General features: G+C 40.1%; 1 protein-coding gene across 3 annotated transcripts in view; it reads left to right on the top strand.

Moving 5' to 3' along the window:
* Positions 1-14,400, top strand: part of MAP2K6 (mitogen-activated protein kinase kinase 6) — a 133,370-nt gene that overhangs the window by 72,568 nt on the left and 46,402 nt on the right. The window contains exon 1 of one of the 3 annotated variants that reach the window (XM_057536244.1): positions 12,976-13,111. The exons of 1 other annotated variant lie outside the window; for it this stretch is intronic. The gene's annotated coding sequence lies outside the window, so the exon portion shown is untranslated. Of the gene's footprint in view, positions 1-12,975; positions 13,112-14,400 lie in introns of those variants that run through there. One more of the 3 variants, XM_057536243.1, reaches the window with a different exon arrangement.

Raw genomic sequence — 14,400 nt, 5'->3', positions numbered from 1 at the left:
AATATCTTTTTCCATCCCCTCACTTTCAGTCTGTATGTGTCCCTAGGTCTGAAGTGGGTCTCTTGTATACAGCATACGTATGGGTGTTGTTTTTGTATCCATTCAGCAAGCCTGTGTCTTTTGGTTGGAGCATTTAATCCATTCACATTTAAGGTAATTATTGATATGTATGTTCCTATTACCATTTTCTTAATTGTTTTTGTAGGTCCTTTGCTTCTCTTGTGTTTCCCACTTAGAGAAGTTCCTTTAGCTTTTGTTGTAGAGCTGGTTTGGTGGTGCTGAATTCTCTTAGCTTTTGCTTGTCTGTAAAGCTTTTGATTTCTCCATCAAGGATCTGCATGAGATCCTTGCCGGATAGAGTAATCTTGGTTGTAGGTTCTTCCCTTTCATCACTTTAAGTATATCATGCCACTCTCTTCTGGTGTAGGGTTTTTGCTGAGAAATCAGCTGTTAACCTTATGGGAGTTCTCTTGTATGTTATTTGTCATTTTCCCCTTGCTGCTTTCAATAATCTTTCTTTGTCTTTAATTTTTACCAATTTGATTACTATGTGTCTCGGTGTGTTCCTCCTTGGGTTTATCCTGTATGGGACTCTCTGAGCTTCCTGGACTTGGGTGGCTATTTCCTTTCCCATGTTAGGGAAGTTTTCAACTATAATCTCTTCAAATATTTTCTCGGGTCCTTTCTCTCTCTCTTCTCCTTCTGGGACCCCTATAATGCGAATGTTGTTGCATTCAATGTTGTCCCAGAGGTCTCTTAGGCTGTCTTCATTTCTTTTCATTCTTTTTTCTTTATTCTGTTCCGCAGCAGTGAATTCCACCATTCTGTCTTCCGGGTCACTTACCCGTTCTTCTGCCTCAGTTATTCTGCTATTGATTCCTTCTAGTGTAGTTTTCATTTCAGTTATTGTACTGTTCATCTCTGTTTGTTTGTTCTTTAATCCTTCTAGATCTTTGTTAAACATTTCTTGCATCTTCTTGATCTTTGCCTCCACTCTTTTTCTGAGGTCCTGGATCATCGTCACTATCATTATTCTGAATTCTTTTTCTGGAAGATTGCCTATCTCCATTTCATTTAGTTGTTTCTCTGGGGTTTTATCTTGTTCCTTCATCTGGTACATAGCCCTCTGCGTTTTCATCTTGTCTATCTTTCTGTGAAGGTGGTTTTTGTTCCACAGGCTGCAGGATTGTAGTTCTTCTTCTGAAGAAAATCTTATAAAATTAGTATATTCAGGGATCCTTATAAATTATCTCCTTGAATTTTCGGTTAGCCATTAAAACCAGTTTGGGGAAACTGTATAGGTAGCTGTGTGTAAGGCATCATGATGCATATTTAAATTTATACCTTTCACTCCCATTTCTGATCACATAGGTAGGTGGATCATTCTATGGATGCAACAGGGAATTTATGTACAGTTGACACTTGAACAATGAAGGGATTGGGCACTGACACCCCCTGCCCCCACCCCCCACACAGTCAAAAATCTGCAGACTGCTATCTCTGCCTGAAAAACAAATGAATTGATCAGTGACTCACCCAGGGGCAGGAAGCTCAAACAGTTTGGATAGAATCAGGACTCAAACCCTAGTTCTTTTGGTTCCACATATTGTGAGCTCTGAATGAGCACAAACTTTCCCCCACACTTAGTTCATTTAAAGAACTATAAAATGAAAATACAGATACCATATTTATTGAAAAAAATCCACATATAAGTGAATCGGTGTAGTTCAAACCTGTGTTATTCAAGGGTCAACTGTAGTTTTTTTTTGCAATTAGTCTTAGAGATGAACTGATTTACAAGTTTCAAGGTGACTGTCTGGAACAATTTCTAGACATATTACCAAGACTAGAGAACTCCACTTCTTTGACACCCAGAGTTATGGCACTGCCTGAAGCAATATTTGTTAATTATGGTGAGATAAGGACCTAAGTCCTTCTATAGGACTGTGGAATTTTCCCTTAAGGGTTCCATGAGGATCTGAAATAGTAATGAAATATGAGTAGACATGCATAAAAAAAGTTGTTTGCTTTCTCTTTTCAGAAAACCTCACATTTAAGTTTTGTGGTTTTCTTGAAGCTATTTCTTAGTCTTTGTTTTTTTATCAACCATCCTGAACCTCTAATCAGAAGCGTCACCAGTGGGGGATGCATGAAGCCAGCAAAGTATGTGGCAGAACAAAAGGCAGAGGCCACTGGTTTTCTGCCAGGCTGTGGTTTGTAAAACATGACTCTCAAAAACGTCCAGTCTCCCTGGAGAGAAAAGTGAGAGATACTGCAGAGACAGCCATGGGGCAGAGGATGATCCTGAGTTTTCTGAGGCTGCAGGGTTGGAGTGTCAAGGTGAGGAATCTTGCCATATTTTCCGAGATTGCTTTGGCCCTGGTTTCTTTACCTTCTTGTTTCTTGTCGACAGGGGACATGAAGAATTTCAGAATGTGCCACAGGCCTGGGGAAAGGGTGCATTTCTTCCTTGGCACCAAGCTAGAAAGAAATGAAAGGAAGCCAGCACCATCTCCTTTGTTCCAGAGAAAGGCATCTACCAAGGACCATTTACTAATACCTATTCCTTCTTGTTTGCATTTCATTTCTTAACTTTGTTTTGCCCCCTTTTATTGTCAAGTTAAGACTTTCTAGATGTTTCTTGACTCCAGGGATTAGCAGGCTCTAAGTTTCTACCACCACAGGCAATGCAGGAACACAGGATCCTCAGGAAGGCTTAGTGGCAGAAGCTGCTGAGGAGGAAATAAAGAGAGTGAAAATGAGTTGGTGAAAGAAAGAAAACAGAAAGGGAAAGAGTAAGAAATCCATGTGTTAGAGAGCGTGGCAGCTTGGGTATAATAGGAAGGACACTGGATTATTTCAATAAATGTTCAAAGGGAATTTGGTAAAATTCAGCATCCATTTCTAATACAGGCATACCTTGTTTTTATTGGGTTTCGCTTTATCGTGCTTCACAGATATTGAATGTTTTACAAATTGAAGGTATGTTGCAACCCTGCATCGAGCAAGTCGATCGGCGCCATTTTTCCAACAGTATTTGCTCACTGATGGTTGGCATTTTCTAGCAATAAAGTATTTTAAATTAAGGTATGAACATTGTTTTTAGACATAATGCTGTTGCACGCTTAATAGACTATATTGTCAACATAACTTTACCATGCACTGGGAAACCAAAGAATTCGTGTGACTTGCTTTTTTGCGATATTTGCTTTATTGCCCTGGGCTGGACCGGAACCCACGATATCTCAGAGGTCCGCCTGTAGTGTACTAGTTTCTTGTAACTGCTGTAACATAACAAGTAGCCACGAACTTGGTGGCTTAAAACACCATAAATTTATTCTTTCACATTTCTGGAGGCCAGAAATCCAGAATCAAGGTGTCAGCAGGTCAGGCTCCCTTCAGAGGCTCTGGGGTAAAGAATCCAGCTTTCAGGAGCTGCCAGCACTCTTGGCGTTCTTCAGATTGTGGCTGAATCTCTCCGGCCTCTGCCTCCATCTGCTCCTGCTCCTCTGTGTGTCTCATGTCTCTCAGCCTCTCTGTTATCAGGAAGCTTTTAGGGTCCAACTGGATAATCCACGATTATCTCCTCATCCCAGAACCCTTCCTTTAATCACATCTGCTGAAACCTGAGCATGCTAACACTCACAAATTCTAAGGATTACGGTATGGGCAAGTCTCTGGGAGCCTTGATAAGACATTTCACTCAGTAAATATGGATGGCTCTATACTTCTTCTGTCAAACTGAATCTAAAACCAGCATTTTTTTTCTTATTGGAGCATAGATTTACACTCCTGTGTCAGTTTCTGCCATATAGCAAAGTGAATCAGCCATATGGATACACATATCCCCTCTTTTTTGGATTTCCTTCCCACTTAGGTCACCATACAGAACCGAGTAGAGTTCCCTGTGCTATAGGGTAGGTTCTCATTAGTTATCTATTTTATACATAGTAGTGGATATATGTCAATCCCAATCTCCCAATTCATCCTACCCCACCCACCCCCCCTTTCCCCCTTGGTATCCATATGTTTGTTCTCTACATCTGTGTCTCTATTTCTGCTTTGCAAATAAGATCATCCATACCATTTTTCTAGATTCCACATACATGCATTAATATATGATATTTGTTTTTCTCTTTCTGACTTAACTTCACTCTGTATGACAGTCTCCAGGTCCATCCATGTCTCTGCAAATGACACAGTTTTGTAAAACCAGCATAATTTTTTTAAGGTGAAAAGCTAGAAAGAGTTCTCTTAAAGTCAGGATTGAGTGAAGTTGCCTTTCAATGCCATGAATATTTAATAACTTTTAGACATAGCAGCCAATGAACTTATATAAGAGGACTATATAAGAGGTATAAATATTAAAAAGATGTGTAAAATTAATGGAGAAAAAAATGGACAGATTAATAGGTGGTATTGGGACAAATATCTAGCTATTTGGGGAAAAGGAAAGAATGTTCCTGCCTTGTAAAAGTGCAGAGGCCATGAAGTAATGTAAAAGTTTTAAATTCTGTACAATCAAAAAGGGGAGAAAAACCCAACCCAAGTGGGTAGACACACTCACATGTGTGTGTGTTTTGTGATTCAAACTACAAAAGGGGCAATGTCTTCTCTTACAAATAAAACAACAATAATAACCTAACATAAAAATGAGCAAATGGCTTGAACAGGCAGTTCATAGAAACATAACTACAGATGTCAGTAGACATGTTAAAAATATTCAACGTCATTAAACATTTTTAAAGGGTGATTAAAAACAATGAGGTACCTTTGTTTACTTATCAAATTGACAAAGATTAAAAAGTTTGTTGACTACCCAGTGTTGTTGAGGGGTTATTCATGTATTTATTTATTTCTTCCTTTTTCCATTAAGAGTTTAGGAGCGTTTACTAGGATGCAAAGAATTCAGCAATTTAGTTAAAAGTAGGTGAGGCCACCTGTGATGCCGCTGTGCCAAACAGAGCAGTCGAGTTTCCGTCTCATCGCGCTCTAGCTAACAAAGGGGCACGCAAGCCCACAAGGCGCGTGCTCAGAAGAATTAGTGGGGAACTGTATAGGGCAAATGACCAGATTTCTTCAGCAAAATAATCGCATTGGGTGGGGAGGGGTGAACAACAAGAAACGGAGGGAGAGCTTATAGATTGACAGGGACCTAAGAAATTCTATCAACTAATCTTAAAACATTGTATTTTGACTTCTGTGTGCACTGCAGTCTGCTCACCATCAAAATTTAGTTTCCATCCATCAGCATAGGGTGGATCCCCTTTACCCATTTTACTCTCCCCTTCCTTTCTGGTAACCACTGCTCTGTTCTCTGTATCTACATGTTTGGTTTGGTTTGGTTTGTTCATTTAATTTGTTTTTTTGTTTCTTTGCTTTTATTTTTAATTGATGTGGACCATTTTTTTTAAAGTGTTTATTGAATTTGTTACAATACTGCTTCTGTTTTATGTTTTGGTTTTTTGGCTGCGAGGCATGTGGGATCTTAGCTCCCCAACCAGGGATCAAACCAGTACCCCCGGCATTGGAAGTTGAAGTCTTAACCACGGGACTGCCAGGAAAGTCCCCTTTGCTTTTTATATAACAAGGACCTAATTTTGATCCTGATTCAAACACAGCGTAATTTAAGAGTATTTAGAATATTTATAAACAAGATAATTATTTATCTTATTTATAAGGAGACAATTAGAATTATTTATTTATTGGAGTATAGTTAATGTTCTATTAGTTTCAAGTGTATACATAGTGATTTGATATTTTTATAGATTATACTCCATTTGAAGTTATTACAAAATTTTGGTTAGATTTCCTGCCCTATACATTAATTACATTCTTGTATCTTATTTATTTTATACCTATGGTTTGTACCTTTTCATCCCCTTCTCCTATCTTACCCCTCTCCCAACCCCTCTTCACAAGGCAATTAGAATTTTGAACACTGAGTAGATATTAAGAAATTACTTATTTGTTTCTGTGTGATAATGGTATGGCGGTTATTTTTTAATAGTCAATTTCTTTTAGAGATATTTGATAAAATAGTTATGGATGGAATGATTTGATGTCTGGGAACGTGGGTGGGGTGTAGATGAACCAAAATTGGTCATAAGTTGATATTTGTTGAAGCTGGGGAATAGGTACACAGAGGTTGATTATAACTGTTTTGTTTACTTTCCCATATATATAAAATGTTCCACAATAAAATGTTATTAAAAGGGTGGGTAAGACAGAAACAGAGCCACAAAAAACACTGAGTCAGAAATGAGTATGAATATGAGTCCAGGTTTGGCCTTAAGCTTTTTAGCCATCAACCCAAAGAAGGAAACACATTAGAGGAACATTCACATCATCCATAGGCAGAGATTATACAGGAGAAACCAACCCTTCTTGTTATTGATAACACATATTTTTACCCCAAGAACCTTTATAAAGAAGACATTATGGTTATCAAAGGGGGAAAGGTGTGCGGGGGAGGGATAAATTGGGAGATTGGGATTGACATGTACACACTGCTGTATATAAAATAGATAACCAACAAGGACCTACTGTAGAGCACAGGGAACTCTATTCAATATTCTTTAATAACCTAAGGGAAGAGAATTTGAAAAGGAATAGCTATATGTATATGTATAACTGAATCACTTTGCTGTACCCCTGAAACTAACACAACATTGTAAATCAACTGTAGACCAATAAAAAATAAAATTTTTTGAAAAAGAAGACATTATATAAGGTAATCAAAAACAACCTTACAGAGATGATTTCAGAGTCCCCTTTTTAAGGTGACCTCAACATGGGTCAATGACATCATGGTAGAATGCAGCTCACTAAAAGAAATTAGGTAAATCTGGGGGAGAAGCAGAATGGACTGTACTGGTAGCACTCTTAGAAGACATATAGATCAAGAACTTTCCTCTGTATTTCTCTGCATTTCTTAGTCTTTTAAGCAGCTGGTTGAATCAAAATTATGACCCTGTAGTTTTCCTTGGCTAAAGGGAGGTGATCACAGTGCTATTAAAATTGTGATCTTAGACTCTATTCGATACTCTGTAATGGCCCATATGGGAAAAGAATCTAAAAAAAAAAAAAAAAAAGAGTGGATATATGTCTATGTATAACTGATTCACTTTGCTGTACACCTGAAACTAACACAACATTGTAAATCAACTCTACTCCAATAAAAATTTTTAAAATATTGTGATCTTAGACCAAAGGGAAAAAAGAATCCACTTCTCCCAAGAGAAAAATGCAGTCCTTACTATCCCTCTTTTTTAACTATTAAAAGAGACTTTTCTGTGATTCAGTAGCTCTTCAAGAAAATCATTATATTTTGTAAATTTTCAAACATACTCAAAGACAGACATATAGTGAACACCGTGTATCCATCACTCAGCTTTGACAATTACTAGCTTATTTCATCTCTATCTCCACCCCACCCCACTCCCATATTATTTTGAAGCATATCCTAGAATCATAGTATTCCACTTGGGAGACATTTCAATATTTATCTCTAAAATATAAGTGCAATTTTTAAACCTAACCAGAATGGAGCATGCATTTTGAAAAGATGAGACACATCCCTCAATTTCTTTGCCACTGCTGCCATATTTTTATTGTAAAGTGGTATTTTTAACGCCCTGTGACTGCGTTTCCTTTTGATAAGACTCATGAATGAAGCGGCATGTAAATGAGGAAGGAGATGAGTACAGACGGTGGGCACTCCCCGCCTGACCCCCACCCCCACCCCCTGCTTTCACTGGGCCCCAGACCACAACGGGAGGGCCTTGCCTGCGATTTGCTTTTAGGTTCTTTCAAGAGCACAAAGTCAGCACCAAATGGTTAACGTGACTAAGCATATACTTCAGCTCGACCGGGTCTGAAAAAAGAACTTCAGTCCCAGGAAGCTATAAGAAAACTCTCTGAGTGCTCTCATCCTTTGAAAATAGGACCGCTTCTGAATAGTGGACGGTGGTGCTCTGCACTCGCTGGTTTTTCTCCTTGGACTCCTCCAGAGATTCTTGGTGTCCTTCGCCGATTCTTCGTTTACATCTCATTCTCTCAAAATGTTCTTGCATAGGCTGCTATCCGTTCTCTTTCTCTTCTTGTTTCCCTGCCTGTCTCATCCACCTTTCTACTTCTCTGTTTGTCACTCACAGATTTCCATATTCCCCCCCCCCCCATCCCTCTCGGAAGCTCCACGTGCTGCTTGAACCCTGCCAGGTGTTCCTTCAGCTTATCGCTGGCACATCTAAGGACTGGAGCTCATTACCTGCCTTCTCCCGCCTCCCACCCCAACTGGCCTGACTCTCCTTTTTTACTTAATTTTATCTAGGCGGGGAAAAGCCAGATTGCTTCCACTGTTACTACTACAGCTTAGCTTCTGGTCTTCTATACTTCTTATCCAGGAAATTACCAGAGCCTATAGATTTTGCCTCTGCGAAGTTTAAGCAACTTAAATTTATTAGCCAAGTTGCTGTGGTCTCTGCCTCTCATTTTTTGGGTCTAGTGCTTACTCTGCGCCTGGAAAAGGCATTGGGTCTGGCTCTGAAGAGCTCGCCTTCTAGTGGAAGAGATGGGTGAGCAGGTGGGTTCAATCAATCAGTGTAAGAAGGAAGACACGGAAGATAATGTGTAGAGTCCTGTGGCCACACAGATAAGGGACATTTATTGCATGTTTTTCAGGGAAGGTTTCCTGGAGGAGAACACACTTGAGCTGAGGGTGTTGCAGCTGACCAGGGGAGAAAGATGATAACACTTCAGGGAAAATATGAGCAAAGACCCAAAAGCTTAAACCACCAAGGTGTGTGTATGTGGATTTGTGAGTGTGTATGCAGGTGTTGTGTGTGTGCATGTGTACCACAGTTTCAAAACATTCTGCAGATAGTAGATTAATCTTGTTACATTATTTGTTTTTAAAACATAAATAACATGGCATGATACTCCCCTACTAAAAAATAGATGACTTCTCTTCCTAAATCTGAAAATTAAAAATGGTTAGTTACAATCTTTCAGTCTTTGGCTCCAACCTATCCTTCTCTCTACCACCATCCTTCACTTTGTCCAAAGTAGACAACTCACAGTCTTTGAAGATACCACAATATCCTTCTCGCCACCACTGTGAGCTCCTCCTCCTCCTCAGAATCTTACTGTTGCCTGTTCATGTTTTATTATGGAATCATTAAATATATATAAAAAGAAGACATAATAGTATAATGAGCCATCATGTACCCTCAAATCCTACCATTTATCAAAGGACCACGTAAAACACTACTTCCTCTGTGAGACTTTTTTTTTCATTTCCTTTGCCTGATTTTCTCTCTCCCTCTTTGAACCTCCTGTGTATTCATGGTGCGACACTTTTACTGCGCATCACACATGCTCTCTGATGTTACAGGAGTTGGTTTGTCTTATTCTCTAGCTCTTTCAATACAGCAGTGACACTACTTACGTTCGTACAAAAACCTGCGCACAGATGTTTATAAGCAGCGTTATTCATAATTGCCAAAACTTGGAAGCAACCAAGATGCACTTAAGTAGGCGAATGGATTAGTGAACTGTGGTATATCCAGACAATGGAATATTATTCAGTGCTATAAAGAAATGAACTATTGGGCTTCCCTGGTGGCGCAGTGGTTGAGAATCTGCCTGCCAATGCAGGGGACACGGGTTCGAGCCCTGGTCTGGGAAGATCCCACGTGCCGCGGAGCAACTAGGCCCGTGAGCCACAACTGCTGAGCCTGCGCGTCTGGAGCCTGTGCTCCGCAACAAGACAGGCCGTGACAGTGAGAGGCCCGCGCACCGCGATGAAGAGTGGCCCCCGCTCGCCACAACTAGAGAAAGCCCTCGCACAGAAACGAAGACCCAACACAGCCATAAATGAATAAATAAATAAATAATTAAAAATTAAAAAAAAAAAAGAAATGAACTATTAAGTCATGAAAAGACATGGAAGAATCTTAAATGCATATTACTAAGTGAAAGAAGCCAATCAGAAAAGGCTATACACACACACACACAGTATGATTCTAAGTATATAACATTCTGGAAAAGGCAAAACTATGGATACAGTAAACAGATCAGTGGTTGCCAGGGGTTGGGGGGAAGGAGGGATGAATAGGGGGAGCACAGGATTTTTAGGACAGTGAAACTACTTTGTATGACACTATAATGATAGCTGCATAGTATACATTTGTCCAAACCCCTAGGATGTACAACACCAAGAGTGAGTGGGTGATGATGTGTCAATATAGGTTCATCATTTGTAACAAATGCACCACTCTGGGGGGATGCTGATAATGGGAGAGGCTCTGCATGTATGGCAACAGGAAGGTATATGCGAAATCTCTGTACCTTCCCTTCAGTTTTGCTGTGAACCTAAAACTGCTCTAAAAAAATTAAAGTCCTTTACAAAAAATATGGATTCTGAGGGTTTGCTCTCAGAGATCCTGATCCTATAGAGCTTAAACAATTCCCATAGTCAGTGGGAACCAAGAGAATACGGTTCACGATTGATGAGATGTGTGAAAATGTCATTTTCACATAAATAACACAGGAAGGGAAGAACAGAGATGGCATTTGAAGAAATAACCTGCCCACAGGGGGGACATTCTGTTTCGTTCCTATTTGAAAAATGCAAGCACAGACGTGGAAGGGAGAAAAGAAACTGCTATCTGGTGAGTAGCTGGTGTGTGCCGGACTTCTTCCCATAGGTTATGCCAGCTAAAGCTCTCAGCAACCAGTCTCCGTCTCCAGCTTGTCGCTGTGGAAACTGAGTTTCAGAAGCATCCTCAGGGTCCCAGTGTTAAGTGGCACAGCGGGGACTTAAAACGAGCTCTTACGTATGTTCAAGGTTGAACTATTTCTACTCCATTCTGTGCTTTTTAAAAAAAATTATGGTTGATATACAATATTATATTAGCTTCAGATGTACAACATAGTGATTCAATATTTTTACAGACTACACTATTTAAAAAAATTTTTGAAGACCTCAATGCCAAAGTTCAAAACAGCTGAGAAAGAACAACAAATGTTCAGTCAACAAATACTGACGGTATACAAACCCTGGGCAAAACTGCTGCCACAGCTGAATGTTTCTGGGTGAGACAGATAATAAATAAGTAATAAATAGATTCAAAAATGAACACATAAATGCAGAAGTGATTCGAGATTGTGAGACAAGGTATGAGGAATATAAATGGAAGACGGTCGTGGAGATCTGTCTTAGGTAGAGTGGACATTTTAAATTAAAATGGTGGGAGTTTAGTGAAGTTGCGTTGAGTTCGTATTGTGTTCGAGACGCCGGCCTGTGGAAGCTGGCGGGTGTGGACTGAGCTCCTTAAGTAGTGTCTGGGAAGGTCTGGGAAGGTTCTGTGGGGCGTGTGATAAATGAACTGAACTTAGAAGGTTGAGCTCCCGTCCACAGGAGGGCTGGAGCCCCCTAAGCCCAGGGACACAGAGGTAAAGCTGTGGTTTCAGGTGATGCATCTGCCTGCTTGAAATAAAAATGACTGCACGTTTTAAAATGAGCTTTGCAGCTTTCCTTCTCTAAATTTTATGTAATTCCAAAGAAATCTGGCATCCTGGTTGGAGTCTCAGTGGTGGGTGAGATCCAGTGGTTTGGGGGAATTTTCTGTGTCCACTTCCATGTGGCTGTTGTTAAGCCAGCTCTCTCTGTTCTCCCTTCGCTCTGCCCTGCTCCGTGAGCTGCCTTACATCTGATCATTGTGACTTAATAACATTTAATGACACTTCTCCGCCACTTTGAGTGCCAGCCGCCCGTGGAACTGAAGCCGAGATGCAAGTATGAAGGCAAGGGCAGCCAGGCCTTCAGGTTGCCAGTTACTTGGCTGGAAATCCCACTCACATTGGGAAACAGATTTTTAAAATAAATTTGGCGCCAGGAGCAAAGCCATCCTTTTGTAAAGCTGTGTCAATAATCGTAAACCCTCATAATCATGTCCCCGGACCCTTGGTCAGGCTGACAAACATTTAGGTGTCAGGAGAGCCTCCGGATTCCACCCCTCTGGTTTCTCTTGCTGTTTGGGTTGGCGCTGGAGCGCGATCTTCTGTTTTATGTAATAAGGCACATGAGAGAAGCCCTTTGTGCTTCGCTTCTCTGAGCGGTGCTGAGCAAGAGGTCTTGTGTACCCCATCATTTTCAGTACGGTCAGAGCTGGTGAACATTTCTGTGGCTTGGTAAATGTTTTCTAACTACTGGCAAGGTTTTTTTTTCTTTTTTTCCCTAGTGCCGTTGGGGAAAAGCTTTGGTTTAAGATGAATTTTGCAAATACATGTGTGTAGTGGGACTAGTATATTTTTGGAGAAAAAAGGCATGGGTGTGACACAGGCTGATGTAATATAGTACCACATATGCTCCATCAGGCCAAGGAGGTTGTTACCCTTTGCAGATTGTGCCAATAAGAGGGCACAGCTGGTTGAGATCTGCACACGTATACAGAATCCTCTCCTTCTGAGAAGGCTTGTTACTAGCATGTGACATAACATGGAGCTTATTTTCTGACGTATTTTTCATTTTTGCTTTTGAACGTCAAGCAAAAAGGCCACTTATCATAGTTGGCCACTTAGTTTTATCATTCATTTTGCTGCCTCTCCTTAATTTTTTTTTAACACAGTGTTAAACGTTAACAGTCAGGTGTTGGCAGCCTTGCCAAAGGGAACAGATTGCTTTGAAATAAACACAGCTGGAAACTGATCACATATTGTTTTCCCTTCTTTTAAGAAATGAAAGAGGCATTTATAGAAAAGCTGGAGAATGCTGTGCTATCCAGAATTACTTTATAGATTTATTCCTCCAAGTCTGGGTAATGATTAACGTCACACCTTGGTGTTCAAATGGACCCACTTAGACTCTCCCTTCCTGAAGTGGGAGTTTCCTTGGGAACAATAAACTTGCAGAGGTTTGGGGTGATCGCACTGCAGGAGGGGCGGAGTCTGTGCAGCTCCGTTTTGCTCGGCTGAAGTGCGGTCTTCCGAGCTGAGTAAAGAAGCCTTCTCTGGGGTTTTCTTCTGCTCGCTCTCCCAGCAGCCCTGAACCCTTATTAGAGGCACCTCTGCTGGTGTTTTACGGGGCTGTTCTTCCAGTGATGGTCAAGTAAGTGAATTATGGAATGTTGGTGCGTGCCTTTGTGATTTTTGTTTTATTTACTGTTAAAAAATGAAGGCAGGGTGTTTTCTAATGGTGATTCAACTAGGTTTTGTGTCTGCTGGAACTCTTTTTCTTGTTTTTTTGTCAGTGGAGAACCAGGGGTCTTCTTTTCCCACACCTAGAAGACTTTATTATTGTTTGGGTCATTTCTTTCTTTAGTCTCTGTGCCAAAAGTTTTCTTTCTTTTGCCATTTCTTTGTATAGACGTTTTGATGATTTGTTGAGTTATAGCTTAATAGTCGATTGCTATTAATGAGCTACGAATAATTAATTCCTATGGTGTAATAATTCACTGCTATGTTAAAGTTTTTCAAAGGTGTTCCTCCATAAATAGGTATTTCTCTTGACATCCATCTTGTAAGAGCCGAGTTAGAAATGAAGAAGAGAGATGTAGGAACTTAACAGTAACGTTTGCTTTTGGCTTGCTTAAATGGCATCTGGGGAGGCTTTTTCGCAGGAAAAATATATTTTAGTTTCATTTTGTTTCGTTTTATCTGGGAGAACTACAGGGTTGTATTTGTCGGGATTACCTGAATTCTCTGTCACCTGTGTTAGAATCTGCATGATGTTTAGACAAGTCAAACTTGTTCATTCTTCCTTAGAGTATCTCATTTAAAATAGCCTTCCCTATGTATTGCCTGAGGCCCGTGGATGGGAATTGTTGGAATTAGGCCATTTATCTATTTGGATTCTCACAATCAGATCCAGCATAGTACAGCTCTGTGTATTGTCAATAACTAACTCAGTGACATGTGCTCAATGGCCATATGAGCTCCAGGAATAGGAAGGTAAATGGTGAGTTTTGAATTTCTGTAAAACGCACAGGTAAGTCCAAATGAGGAGAGAACTGAGAAGACCTGTTACAATGAAGGTGGTTCTTTTTTTTTTTTAATTTAATTTTATTTTTTTATACAGCAGATTCTTATTAGTTATCTATTTTATACACATCAGTGTATCCAGGTCAATCTCAATCTCCCAATTCATCCCACCCGCCCACCACTTTCCCCCCTTGGTGTCCATATGTTTGTTCTCTACATCTGTGTCTCTATTTCTGCCCTGCAAACCGGTTCATCTGTACCATTTTTCTAGATTCCACATATATGCATTAATATACAATATTTGTTTTTCTTTCTGACTTACTTCACTCAGTGAAGGTGGGTCTGAAAGGCTTTCTCTGTGTTGATTACTGCCAAGCATGTTGCTTCCTGGCTTTATGCAACTTGGCAGAATTGATC

Source organism: Balaenoptera acutorostrata, chromosome 20, assembly GCF_949987535.1.
Source record: "Balaenoptera acutorostrata chromosome 20, mBalAcu1.1, whole genome shotgun sequence".
NCBI lineage: Eukaryota > Metazoa > Chordata > Mammalia > Artiodactyla > Balaenopteridae > Balaenoptera > Balaenoptera acutorostrata.
Note: the sequence above shows the minus strand (reverse complement) of the source record. Positions and strands in the feature narration are given on the sequence as shown.